At 43.9% G+C, this 14,922-nt stretch overlaps 1 protein-coding gene across 14 annotated transcripts in view; it reads right to left on the reverse strand.

Annotated features, from left to right (window-relative positions):
• LOC137380557 (monocarboxylate transporter 12-like) overlaps positions 1-14,922 on the reverse strand; it is a 112,993-nt gene that overhangs the window by 91,644 nt on the left and 6,427 nt on the right. The window contains exon 1 of one of the 14 annotated variants that reach the window (XM_068052557.1): positions 3,493-3,627. The exons of the other annotated variants lie outside the window; for them this stretch is intronic. The gene's annotated coding sequence lies outside the window, so the exon portion shown is untranslated. Of the gene's footprint in view, positions 1-3,492; positions 3,628-14,922 lie in introns of those variants that run through there. 14 annotated transcript variants of the gene reach the window in all.

Consider the following 14,922-nt stretch of genomic DNA (forward strand, 5'->3'; position numbering starts at 1 on the left):
TGGATTTTCTCACAGCTTGTCCTTCCATCAAGACCATCCCAGACAAAACCTGCATGAGGTGAGCCTGAAACACTGATCTGGGCAGGTCGAGAGGGAGGAACTTCAATTAAAAACATATTTCAAGTCCTTAACGGTGAACAGGTGGATGAATGATGCACATGTACATCAACGGCTGTGAAGGCGGATGAATTCTGCAGTGGGATTGACACTTACCAGTCATCATGGCGCGTCATGCCATTGGGTAAAAACTGCCAACCTATCAAAATTGTGCGATTGTTGACTGCGCACCAACTTCCTCACATTAAAAGAAGACACGCGCAGTCCTCTGCTAGGGACACTGAAAAGCCATACGGTGGTGGACCAATGGCGTCGGAAACAGGACTGTGAATCTGGAGGTCTCTAGTCATAATTCTGCACTTAGGCAGTGGTTGCCTGATGGTCAGTGAGTTCTTGGAATTGGGACAGAAGTAGCTCTCCGGCAGCAACATTCACAACTGAGCAGTCCTCTATAAAGGTTCCCTCTGCTCACCTCACTTGAGGAAGGGGCTAGAAGAGTTGTCCCAAACATACGCTGCTCCAAACTGTCCTGATCAGGAAACTGCACCTGGTGGGATCACCACCCTTTGTGGTCAAAAACAGACAAGTAATAAAATGAATGATTTTTTTGTACTTGGAATGTGCACACCCTTATGGACAATCAAAACAATGAATGTCCTGAAAGGAGAACCACCACTGTTTCTCGGGAGCTTGCGAGATATAACCTCGATGTTGAAGCTCTCAGTGAAACGCCACTCCCTGTGGAAGGCCAGCTTAGAGAGGAAGGAGGAAGATTCACCTTCCTCTGGAAGGGGAAACCAGAGCAGGATCATCACATCTGCAGAGTTGGGGTTGCCATCAAAAATAGAATCGCAGATATATTTACAGAACTTCCAATTGGCATTAACGAATGTCTCATGACCCAATGATTTCAACTCAGCGGCAACCAATGGGCCACAATCATCAGTACTTATGCTCCCATCCTCAATTCTACTGACGAAACCAAAGAACTGTTTTATGCAGATCTGGATTCTGTACTGGTAGCAGTCCCAAAACAAGACAAACTGATTCTACTGGGAGATTTTAATGCCAGAGTCAGATGCAACTACAACATCTTGAAAGACGCCATCGGGAAAGAAGGAGTGAGGAATTCAAATGTCATTGGTCTTCTCCTCCCCATCAAGTGCACTGAACATGAGCTCACCATCACAAACACACTCTTTTGCAGAAAGGTAAATATAAGACAACTTGGAAATACTGCTGATCCAAGCATTAGCACCTCCTATATTACGTCATTGGCCAAGCATGGGATAGGAAGGATGTGCATATCATCCGAGCCATGTGGGGTGCAAACGACAGCTGGACAGACCACAGACTTGTACGCTCCACTATGAGCATATGGCTGGCATCCAAACACCGAAGAGCCTCAAGGAAATCCAGGAGAAGATTTAACGTCCACATTCTCCAGGATATAAAAACAAGAAAATAATTCCAGGTGCAACTTTCTTCCCGTCTTGCTGTCACTTTCGGGTTGCCTATGACTCAAACTCCTGGGTGGGAATGGTGTCTGTTCCAGCCAGCTTTCTGTCAGAAGTTAAAATTGGGCCTAAACAAACTAAGTATAGATGAGTATCACCAATACCTCTGGGCTCATACACAAGGTCTTCTTTTTTTTAATTTGTTCATGGAATGTGGGCATCTGGTGTGGTTCTGACAGGGATTAAAATATACAATTCCTGGAAATTTGAAATGAAGCTAAAGCATGCTGGATAGCAGTGGAAAGAGGTGCAAAATTACGTTTTCATGTGGGATACTTCACGGTTCTGATGCAAGGTATCATTTGAAATGTTAGCCCGACTTTTCTTTTTCGATGATGGTTAATCTAACTGCTGAGGATTTACTATAGCAATTATGAGCATTTAGAAGATTCCTTTGCATTGATAACAATGATGGTTAGGCGAATTCTCCCTGTTATGTGACTCCTCTGCCTACTAACCTGATGGAAATGGTTAGTGCTTCAATGAAAGTAATTCATTGGCTTTGATGTGTGTTCCTTCTTCTACATTAAACTTTCCACTTGCTCAGCCCGCCTTTCATACTTTGTTGTGTAAGATTAATTTTACGCCGAGGGATTCGGACCTCATAATCAAAAGCTGGAGCAATTCTCTTTTATTGTCACATAGCAGAGATCAACACATTAGAGTGTTTAGGTAGCAATTTACCGTACTAAACAGATCATATATTACATATAAGGAGACTGGGCAGAGTAGCGCGCATTGTTCTCTCTCACTCACTTTTCTTCTACACTCTGTCCTATTTCAATAGCAAGGCAAGCAATAGGCTTCAGCATCATTTGCTTAGGCTATGGAACTCGTTCCATGATTTCTATCTTTTGCATCTTTCATTAGAAATTCACCCTTCCTTATACCCTGTTTCTTTACCACCTGGCCTGATGGTTCCCATCAATCTTTCTCCTGCTCTGCTGTGCCTCTCTGCCCCTACACTTTTGACAGTTTCCTAATCCCCAGGACACATCTTGCCTGGGCATCCTGTTTTCCTGCCCCTTTTGTGCCTTGTGGTTTTAGCTGTCTAGTCGATCAGTCACTCATAGTGATGGTTATCAGCTCAATTTAGCAATTCGTCATAAGCAATGGCAGATGTTTATGCAGTGCACAAGCTTAAATCAATCATGGATGGCCGGCATTTCTTTTTTTAAAAATCAGTGTGTCTGGGCAATAAATTTTTAATACTTTTTAGAATATAAACAACATGTCTGAACAAAAAGTCCCTCAAGCAGCTGCATTTCTAAATCATGTAGGTCACTATGTTAGTGCAGGCAAAATAAGACTAATACTGTTAACTGAGTAAAAGGATTATTTGTAAGCAAATCAATCCATGATGATCTTACAGTTGTCCAGCTCACATATTGGAAATATGAGATGATGTAATATTATTTTTCACTGAAATTGAGACCAGATTGATGCCATTGCAGTTACTACATGTAAATGGTTTGCTGATATCACGAGCATGGAGCAATTATCTTTCAAAGGCATTGCCAGTATCTTAATCAAATGAAGTGCTTACAGCACCACTGCTTTAAGTTTTAAGTTTATTATGATACACCAGAGATCAAAATAACTGCATTGAGCCTGCAGGCATGCACAATCAGCTCTGCACTATTCACAGATCATGGCACAAATAACATTAAACTTTTTTGTGATATTTACTCGTTCCTTAAAACAATTGTGAGACAATCGATCAGTCTGTTATAAAACACTTCTTTGTGTCTTTATGTCTAACGTCATTCAATGTTGTATTCTGAACAGCTGGAATTTAGCTAGACAATTGTCATGTTCCACAAACAAGTGGATTTAATCTGTTATTTTGATCCCTTTTCACAGCAATGTCTTTAACTACTTTACAAAGAATAATATTTTATGGTAAGGATACACTTACATTTGTAATATGACAGTGCAAGGGAAGAGCCAACTGTGTAACAGCCCCGACAAACAAATTTTTCTGCAGCACCTGTGGAAGAGCCTGTCACTCTAGAATTGGCCTTTATAGCCACTCCAGGCGCTGCTCCACACACCACTGACCACCTCCAGGCGCTTATCCATTGTCTGTCGAGATAAGGAGGCCAAAGAAGAATGACAGAACTGCACATAAAACCTAATTTATTCGGAGTGGTTCAATTAATAGAAAAGCTTGGGTCAACGAGTTATTTATATTAGCAAGATTACAAAAATTGATTCTTCATTTTGGTCGCCTGTTATACACCCTGCCCAATTTTACTCTCCAATCTCCTCTCCTCAGCAGCATCTCTCTCCTGCGCAGCCCAACCCCCAAGCCCCCTCCAAACAGGATCTCCTCTCCCTGCAAAGAATTCCCCTCTTTGCCACCACTCAACAAAGTCTCTTGCGACAAAACAGGGGCATGATGAAACCATAAAAGATTTCTATCTTTCCCTGTAACTGTTTGTATTTCTTTGTCTCCCTTTCAGTGGTTTTCTGTTTGTCTTCCATTCTCTCGCCCCCTTTCTCTGTCCATCTCTCATTCACTTACTCTCAGTATCATCTCCATGTACCTCTGTCCAACCCTATTGCGGTTCACAAATAAAGCACTTAGTATTCAGGGCTGAAACTTCATCCTTTTATTTATACTTGTCTCATATATCCTGTGCCCCTCCCCCGTAATACTCTACACAGCACTACAACTCCAACTTGACATTGGGCTGAAGATTTTGCCCAGGTCTTTTGCTGCCCATCCCCCATCACCCCCACACCAACCATGCTCACACTGACAGCATACTCAGAAAATGTTGTAAGATATATCATTAAATTTTTCCCCACAGTTGTTCCTTCTTTCCTTACATCTCAACAAGGTCCACATATCCCCAACAAGTTTGCTCCTTCCCCCACAACAGAATTCTTTGCTTACTTGCTTGTGGCCAGCTGCTACACTGGGTCTTTTTCTGCATTGTGTTCTTCCATCCCAACAGTATTTCCTCTTGATACTCTCTCTCCAAAATGGTCTCTCTCTTTGGCCCTCCCATTTGGTGAGAGACTTTCTCAATATTCTCTCTCTCTGTTCTCTTTAAATTCTCTATCACTCGCTATTCCTTCCTTTAATAGTGTCTCTTCTTAACCTTCCTTTCACAAATTGGACTTAGTGTTACTATTGCTAGTGACCAGCTGTGTAATTACTCCGGTGTATCTGTCTCCAGGTTTTGTATGAAATTATTGCTGAATTCTGGGTAAGTATCAACTTAGCTGCCACTTTAGGCAGCTTATTTGTCAAAAAGAAGTTATTTTTGCTATATTCAGGAAAACCCAGAACGAGGCAAGGTCACTCAGCCCATCAGTCTCAGTCCATCCAGGGTCTAGATAAGATTATTCTATATTGGTCTGCACCATCTGATGATCCCTTAAAGGGGAGATTTTCCATCATACCGGGAGAGCACACACCCCAGGCAGTGATCTTCCATCATGTAAGTTAATGGAATTAATGTAAATTTCCTCTTGAGTTAGATCAAATTACAGCATTACTGTGTCTAAAACCTCAATTCCCCCTCCTCAGCTGATATCGAGCCAGTCTGAATGTGTTACTCAGCACTCTACAACTGGTTAAAGAAAGACTTATATTTATGTAGCACCTTTTGCAACCTTAGGACATCCCAAAGTGTTTTACACTCAATTAAGTACTTTTGAAGTGTAATCTCTATTCTAATGTAGGAAACACAGCAGTCAATCTGAACACAGCATGCTCCACAAACAGCAATGTGATAATTGGCTCAGAGATAAATATACTCTCATCTTCAAAATAGTGCCGTAAGATCTTTATCATTCACCTGAGAGAGTAGACAGGGCCTTGGTTTAATGTGTCATCTGAAAGACAGCAACTCTGAAATAAAGGCTTGCTACCTGACCCAAACCCGTTGGGATCCGACGACGTGCCAGGTTCAGGTTGGGTCGCACTTCCGGGTCTGGCATTTGGGCTCAGGTCGGGTCGGGACAGATCGAACACGCCACCTCAGGACTTTAATGTTAATTTACATTTTGGACTTAAAAGGTGATTTTGCTAAAGTTATTTTCAGCTTGTGCAGGTAAGGAACAAAGTTTAAAAAGGAAGGTAAGTTAACCGATGGTCGGGTCGGGCGTGGGAATAAATGGAAGGACTCGGGACGGGACGGGTCGGGGTCGGATGGGGTTCTGTTGGGCTCGGGTCGGGTCTCATTTGCAGACTCGAGCAGGCCTTTACTCTGAAAGTGCAGCACTCACTCAGTACTGCACTGAAGTGTCAGTCTAGATTGTATGGTCAAGTCTATGGTGTGGACGTGAAGCCACAACATTCAGAGGTGAGAGTGCAACCACTGAACCATGGCTGACTGCAGGGTATTAGCCTTCACTACTCTTTCAGAAAGATTATTCCACATAGTGGTCACTCTCAGTGACAATACATTCTCTGATATCAATCTTAGCATAGTTATGGATTAGTGTCTCCTAACTGTACTCCCACCATTTAAAGTAATATTCCAGATTCACTTTCCTAAACCCGTAACAATATGACGTGAACAAGATTACTTTCCTAAACCCGTAACAATATGGGCGGCACAGTGGCGCAGTGGTTAGCACTGCAGCCTCACAGCTCCAGCGACCCAGGTTCAATTCTGGGTACTGCCTGTGCGGAGTTTGCAAGTTCTCCCTGTGTCTGCGTGGGTTTCCTCCCACAGCCAAAAGACTTGCAGGTTGATAGGTAAATTGGCCATTATAAATTGCCCCTAGTATAGGTAGGTGGTAGGGAAATATAGGGACAGGTGCGGATGTGGTTGGAATATGGGATTAGTGTAGGATTAGTATAAATGGGTGGTTAATGGTCGGCACAGACTCGGTGGGCTGAAGGGCCTGTTTCAGTGCTGTATCTCTAAATATAAATCTAAAAATATGACATAAACAAGATTACTACCCATTAAGGGACTAAAGTCATTTTCCAGGACAATAGAAACAAATATATCTAACACTTACACACGTACTCACATTTGCACGAGTTATCCGGACAACTTCACCAAGCAGCCGATGTGTTACAAGGATCTAATAATCTCCTCATACTTGTGGTCATGGGTTTAGTTTTAAAAAGGCTTTTCTCTCTTTGAAGCTCCAGTCGCTGTGCTACATGTTCGCATTTTCAGGCTGAATCGCAACACCGAACTATTTCCATCCCAAGCTACACCCGGGCTGTTTACCCTGCAGCTTCGATTCTATCTTATGCCTCGAATGGAATATGTTCAGCGCAGAATATTCTGCACACACACATAACCAGGAAAATAAAGACAACATCGGAAATGGAAAGAAAAAAACACCCTTACCTGCAAAGATTCATGGCAACGTACTGCAGCTGAAATACTGCAAGAAAAACAAAGTTAACGTCCCACCCAGCCGGCAGTGTTGGCCCAAAGGAACAGACACTGCATTGGTTCATTTCTTCAAGGGATTTCGCTAGCCAGGAAGTACACTCACTCACATGTACCGTGCAGTGAAACATTTGTTTTAATTAAAAAGCTGGCATTAAGAAAAGTTCTGAACAACTGCAATCCGGAGCACATGCTGCACAAATCCACTTACCCCGGAGAGCCGCCTGCCAACTGTTAACCCTGTCCCGACTCCCTGTTTATCTCAGTTTAGGACATTTCGGATATTTGCTGACCGTAAGCAGTCATTCGCTAAAACACTTCCGACCTCCTCCCAACAGATTGCACAAATCACTTCCAAAAGCGTTATGTAGTACTGATAAATAATTAATTCCTTCATAATAGCTTGGATGGTTGCGGATTATTTTATGTAATCTGATCACTTTCCATCCGACTAGTTCTCAAAGCCTAAAATAAAAGCAAAATACTGCAGATGCTGGAAATCTAAAATAAAAACAGAAAGTGCTGGAAAATAGCAGGTCTGACAGCATCCGTGGAGAGAGAATCAAAGTTGACGTTTCGAGTCAGTGACCTTACATCAGAACTGGCAAAGGTTAGAAATGTAATAAGTTTTAAGCAAAAGAAAAGTGGGGGTGGGGCAAAAGAGAAGAGGGTCACAGAGAATAACTGACAAGTGGGTGATCCTGGGTGGATTCAAAACATGAGGGATGAAACTTCAGTTGGAATCCATGTGGAATAAGTCGGAGCGAGAACAGCAGCCAGAAGTTTATTTTAGTAACATCACAGATGTGAAGTCACTTCAAAGAAAGAATTAAAAACATGTGAGTTGGATGAGCTAAAACCAGATGTGTCTGTCAGTTATAAGAACGTATGAACATGACAAGCGGGAAATGACCAGCAGCTGGTCTTTCAAACTTGCACCATATAATGCCTTGAACATCATGACTAGTGACATGCAGGCCCCCACCTGCCAAGACTGAGGCATTATTTCACCACATGAACATTAAAACTTAAAATTGTGATGGGGAAGAAAAGAGGGCCTATTACAAGGAATTGCCAAGCCCCTGACTGGAAAGACATTTGCATGCTAGCAGACAGTGTTGGAACACGGGACCCAGTCCTTGCTTCCCCAATACACAGAAGTCGTCATCAGACCACTTTAGTCACATGACTAACTGTTAGAGTTTTTTGAATTTGAACTTGCTGAGAGAAAGAAACCCAAAAAGCCGTTTGCTCCTGGACTGAGAACACCTCTCTCCTGTCTGCTCCCATCTCTCTCACGGAACGGAAGACCCATTGAAGACACGTGAACTCAAAGAGAGAAACGTCTCCTACATGAACAAGGTTTAAGAAGAACAGTGCTTCTGATATGTCTTCCTTTTTTCTCAACCGAGGATTTCCCCCCACTGTGGTTGACAGGGCTCTCAACCGTGTCCGGCGCATTTCCTGCACCTCTACCCTCATCCCTTCCCCTCCCTGCCAGAACCGCGACAGGGTTCCCCTTGTTCTCACTTTCCACCCCATCAGCCTCCATATCCAAAGGATCATCCTCCGCCATTTCCACCACCTCCAGCGTGTATGCCACTACCAAATGCATCTTCCCCTCCCTTTCCCTCTCAGCATTCCCTCCGTGACACCCTGGTCCACTCCTCCATTACCCCCACCACCTCGTCCCCTTCCCACGGCACCTTCCCCTGCAGTCGCAGGAGTTGTAATACCTGCCCATTTATCTCCTCTCTCCTCACTATCCAAGGCCCCAAACATTCCTTTCAGGTGAAGCAGTAATTTACTTGTACTTCTTTCAATGTAGTATACTGTATTCGCTGCTCATAATGTGGTCTCCTCTACACTGGGGAGACCAAATGCAGACTGGGTGACCGCTTTGTGGAACAATTCCGCTCAGCCCGAAAGCAAGACCCCGAGCTTCCAGTTGCTGGTTATTTCAACCCACCCCGCTGCTCTCATGCTCACACCTCTGTCCTGGTATTGCTGCAGTGTTCCAGTGAACATCAACACAAGCTCGAGGAACAGCATTTCATTTACCGACTAGGCACACTACAGCCTGCTGGACTGAACATTGAGTTCAATAATTTCAGAGCATGACGGGCCCACATTTTACTTTTAAGAGGCCACTTAAGAGTCTTGATTGGCCTCGGGCGGGTAGGCTGTCCCCCCTCCCCCACACCGCCGCCTGACTGCCGTAAACTTGGCCAGAGGCGGAAGAGGGCATGTAGGCCTCCCGGAGCCTGTCGCTCAATTTTACGCCATCCCCACACCACCATCCGACCAGCTGGGGCAGCGAAAATTCCAGCCAGTGTGTTTAAAAATTAAAATGCCGTTACAATAAGGCCAGGTGAAAACAGTAAAAGACCCCTAGACACATTTCTCACCTGGTCGTAACACTAGATAATTTCCTATGCCCCTCCCCCACCCAACCCCAGCAGCTATATAATCTCCTGTGAGAGGCAGAAAAAACATAGGACCACTAAGGGAAAAAGCTAAATTTAGAAAATTCCTCTCCAACCTTCACAGGCAATCAAAACCAATCCAGGAGATTTCCACTGTGTTATGGCCACATCGAGTGACGTGGTTTGGTGCCACTGTTCAACTCCTCACCTGACCGCAGTAAATGTACTTGTATTAGAGCTTAGCCCCTTTTTGTTGTATTTTTCAAATAACCAGACAGTAACTGAAGGTTCTGTTGAAGATGGTGGGTCACTTCCAGCTCTCTCTGCTGTATAATGCAGATGTCAGAATTTTTAGCAAGGAATGTGCTTTCTGGCTTACTGGAATGCCAGCTGTTTCAAGTAGCTTCACCTTCTAGGTCAGTCTCTCGCTCTCTGGCTGTCTTTTTTTAAGGTAAAACATTGTCCCTTCTCACCTCCTAGTGGAGACATACTGGTATCTCCCCCATGGTGATCGCATAATGGCCCAGGACATGGCTACTTCACACCTCCTTTGTTTTAGAAGATGGCATTCTTTTCTGGAATTTTTTTTATGATAGCTGTAAGATGGGGTTTCATTAACACATTTTGGCTTTGAAGATTTGTCTTTGTCAGACTGTTTGGATAGAAAACAGGCTAATGCCCATTTTCTTCAGTGGTCATTTTGGACCATTCTTCACTTTTAAAAATAAAGGTTCTTTTTTAAAAGACAAAGTTTATTTTTTCATAACTATTCAGAGTTAGTTGTGAAAGTTGTATCATCACACTACAGATGTGTGTGACATCTCCCCCAAAAGGGAAAAAATTAAATTCTTTGAAATTCATTTTTATGTTTATTTTTTGGAGGTTTAGAAAGAGGGGGAAAAGAAACAGCAAGACAGTTGAGGATCACGCCAACTTTATACATTTATTTCATTCACTCCTCAGTCTTGGTTTTGTTTGTTTTATTCATCATCCTTCCTTTGGACGAGGTACCATCAAAAAATTGCATTTCTTTTGGTTACATGTTGTCAAATGGGGTTGTCGTTTCTCTCACACCAGTTTGTACTACTTTAGGAAAGTTAATCTCCAGGACCATGTGATTGTTGGTGAAGCTTGTAGAATGCAAATTTCTGTTACTGCTTGTGGCAAGATTTGCTGTTTGTACAAGCTTTAACGCCTTGACTACTCCTTCCACAGTACATGGCATTAACCATTCATGTTCTGGCACATTGATCGTTCTTATTTCTAGGGTGATAGTGGGGGATACATTGTTTTTAGCCCTTGTGAGATGTCTGGGATTTCTTCCTGCCCCTTGTTCTGGCTGGGTTCTGACTCTATATTGTTGGATTTGATTAGTTTTAGATTTGGATCCTGATTGTATGATTCTTCTGTGGGTAGATCCATACTGACCTCACTTTTAGTTCTCTTGTGATTTTCACAAGTGTGGTTTACTTTAGGGTATGTTACCTTCCCTTTTCCTTTTACTTCAGAGATAGGGGTTTCCCTAATCTGCCCCATGTCCTCTGGGACACTACTGCTCGCAGGTGGTTGTCCAGATTCCACTGCACAACACTGTGGCATTTCAACTAGGTGAGGCATCTCCCTCACTCTTGGCTTTCCTGTTTAGAAACTTTCCTCATTCCTACTTAAATCTTTAAAAAATGTTTTAACTAACCATATCTCAATTGTTTTGCTAACAGCTTTTTCAGCTTTTATCATAGATACTTTAAATCCTTTTGGCTCTATCTGAGCTCTTTTAAACTCTTCTGGCTCTATCACCCACTGTGGGATTTTTGGGACTTCCCCAGCTCTCTGCAGTGATGCAGGGTTTTGTTTTCTCCCCTCAGTTTCCGTGCACTGTTCTGGACCCTCTAGGTACAATACTGTGCTTGCTGCCAAGTCATTGCCCAGCAATAGATCACTCCCCTGCATGGGTAAGCTCAGAATGATTCCAACTGTAACTACCCCATTGACCAACTTACTCTGTAGGTAAATTATAACGAAGGGAACCTTCAAACATTTGCCAGTAAGCCCTTTTACTAATTCCATGGTATTTGTTCTGCTTTCCAGTGGCATTTTTTTCAATTTGGCTGCCAGTAGGGTTTGAAAACAACTGGTATCTTTAAAGATGGTTATCTCCCTGTCTGGTACCTGGGACACAAAAGGAATCATTTTTCCTTTGTGCAAAAAGTTCTGATTATGTACTCTGCTCTTGTGTTATATTAGAACACAGACTTATAGTTTTCAAAGCCACAGACACTGGTTTGACTGCAGCGCCTCCTGCTTTTATTTTTTGGCATACCAATAATTGGCCTGAAAATGCCCAGATTTGCCACACTGGAAACATGTCGGGTGGACCTCTACTGGTTTATCCCCTGGGTTCCTTTTTTCCTTCTGGGGGGATGGCCTATCAGGGGAAAACAACAGCAGCAGCCAGAGCAGTGGCACCACGGCTGGCTCTGTTGTTCAGCAGGGAGGGGCAAAGCGCAGAAGAGCAATAGTTATAGGGGACTCTATAGTCAGGGGCACAGATAGACTTGCTTCGGTGGACTTGAAAGAGACTCCAGGATGGTATGTTGTCTCCCTGGTGCCAGGGTTCAAGGACATCTCTGAACGGACAGGGGGCATTCTGAAGGGGGAGGGTGAACAGCCAGAGGTTGTGGTACACATCGGTACTAATGACATAGGCAGGAAGAGTGACGAGGTCCTGCAGGGGGAGTTCAGGGAGTTAGGTGGAAAGTTAAAAGACAGGACCTCTAGGGTTGTAATCTCGGGATTACTTCCTGTGCCACGTGCCAGTGAGGCTAGAAATAGGAAAATAGTGCAGCTACACACGCGGCTGAACAGCTGGTGTAGAAGGGAGGGTTTCAGATATCTGGATCATTGGGATCTCTTCAGGGACAGATGGGACCTGTACAAGAAGAATGGGTTGCATCTAAACTGGAGGGGCACAAATATCCTGGCTGCAAGGTTTGCTAGCGTCACTCAGGAGGGTTTAAACGAGTGTGGCAGGGGGGTGGGATCCAGAGTAGTAGGACAGCAGGAGAAATAACTGAGGGGGAACTAGTAAATAAGGACAGTAAGACCGAGATGAAGAGCAGGCAGGGAGATGTTGCTGAGCACAGCGGGACTGGTGGTCTGAAGTGCATTTGTTTCAATGCGAGAAGTATAACAGGTAAGGCAGATGAACTTAGAGCTTGGATTAGTACTTGGAACTATGATGTTGTTGCTATGACAGAGACTTGGTTAAGGTAAGGACAGGATTGGCAGCTAAATGTTGCGGGATTTAGAAGCTTCAGGCGGGATAGAGGGGGATGTAAAAGGGGTGGGGGAGTTGCATTACTGGTTAAGGAGACTATCACAGCTGTACTGCGGGAGGACACCTCGGAGGGGTCATGCAGCAAGGCAATATGGGTGGAGCTCAGGACTAGGAAGGGTGCAGTCACGATGTTGGGGGTTTACTATAGGCCTCCCAACAGCTAACGGGAGGTAGAGGAGCAGTTATGTAGACAGATTTTGGAAAGATGTAAAAGCAACAGGGTTGTAGTGGTGGGTGATTTTAACTTCCCCTATATTGACTGGGACTCACTTAGTGCTGGGGGCTTGGATTGGGCAGAATTTGTAAGGAGCATCCAGGAGAGCTTCTTGAAACAATACGTAGATAGTCCAACTAGGGAAGGGGCCGTACTGGACCTGGTATTGGGGAATGAACCTGGCCAGGTGGTCAAAGTTTCAGTAGGGGAGCATTTCGGGAACAGTGACCATAATTCCGTACGTTTTTAGGTACTTGTGGTTAAGGATAAGAGTAGTCCTCGGGTGAAGGTGCTAAATTGAGGGAAAGATAATTATAACAATATTAGGCAGGAACTGAAGAATTTAGATTGGGGGCGGCTGTTTGAGGGTAAATCAATATCTGACATGTGGGAGTCTTTCAAACGTCAGTTGATTAAAATCCAGGACCAGCATGTTCCTGTGAGAAAGAAGGATAAGTTGGCAAGTTTCGGGAACCTTAAGATAACGAAGGATATTGTGAGCCGAGTCAAAAAGAAAAAGGAAGCATTCGTAAGGTCTAGAAGGCTGGGAACGGACGAAGCCCTTGAGGAATATAAAGAAAGTAGGAAGGATAGTGATGAGAATTGTCAGAGGATACAGCAGGATATAGATTGGTTGGAGACTTGGGTGGAGAAATGGCAGATGGAGTTTAATCCGGACAAATGTGAGGTAATGCATTTTGGAAGATCTAATACAGGTGGGAAGTATATAGTAAATGGCAGAACCCTTCGGAGTATTGACAGGCAGAGAGATCTGGAAGTACAGGTCTACAGGTCACTGAAAGTGGCAACACATGTGGATAAGGTAGTCAAGAAGGCATACGGCATGCTTGCCTTCATCGGTCGGGGCATAGAGTATAAAAATTGGCAAGTCATGCTGCAACTGTACAGAACCTTAGTTAGGCCACACTTGGAATATTGCGTGCAATTCTGGTCGCCACACTACCAGAAGGACGTGGAGGCTTTGGAGAGGGTACAGAAGAGGTTTACCAGGATGTTGCCTGGTCTGGAGGGCATTGGCTATGAGGAGAGGTTGGATAAACTCGGATTGTTTTCACTGGAACGACGGAGGTGGAGGGGTGACATGATAGAGGTTTACAAAGTTATGAGCGGCATGGACAGAGTGGATAGTCAGAAGCTTTTTCCCAGGGTGTAAGAGTCAGTTACTAGGGGACATAGGTTTAAGGTGAGAGGGGCAAAGTTTAGAGGGGATGTGCGAGGCAAGTTCTTTTCACAGAGGGTGGTAAGTGCCTGGAACTTGCTGCCGGGGGAGGTGGTGGAAGCAGGTACGATAGAGACGTTTAAGAGACATCTTGACAAATACATGACTTGGATGGGAACAGAGGGATACGGTCCCCGGAAGTGCAGAAGGTTTTAGTTTAGGCAGGCATCAAGATCGGCGCAGGCTTGGAGGGCCGAATGGCCTGTTCCTGTGCTGTACTGTTCTTTGTTTGATCTTTATAAGTTGGAGATTGGTCAGGTTTTCCTTCCCTGGACTCCTTTTCTCTCAAGCCCATTTCTGCTTCCTTTGTATCCCTGCTATCTCTCCCTAGCTGATACAAGTTACTCGACCCAAATGTATTCAGAATTAGGGATTTATGTACTAATTCATAGTCGTTGGCCATTTTTGCAGCTTCCCTTATCCTTGTGAGGCTTTGTTCTTCTATGTGAGGTTTTATACTAATTTGGTGCTATTTTTAAACTCTTCTCTCAAATTTTCATGAGAGTTCTAGCTTGAGACACCGTATCCAACAATCAAAAGTCATATGTTTGATTCTTTTGAATTCAATGTAAGTTTGTGTGGGTCTTTTCTGGGTGTGTTGGAATCTGTCTGTGTTTCCAGTAACAGCTCATCGGCGTTTAGAATTGCAGTTTTAGTTTGTTCATAATCAGAGGAACTCTCTTCTGATAACAGGGAAAAAGCTTCATGAGCACTACCTACGATCTCGTCTTGCAACTGGAGAGTCCAGAATTCTTTCAT

Source organism: Heterodontus francisci, chromosome 20, assembly GCF_036365525.1.
Source record: "Heterodontus francisci isolate sHetFra1 chromosome 20, sHetFra1.hap1, whole genome shotgun sequence".
NCBI classification, from domain to species: Eukaryota; Metazoa; Chordata; class Chondrichthyes; order Heterodontiformes; family Heterodontidae; genus Heterodontus; species Heterodontus francisci.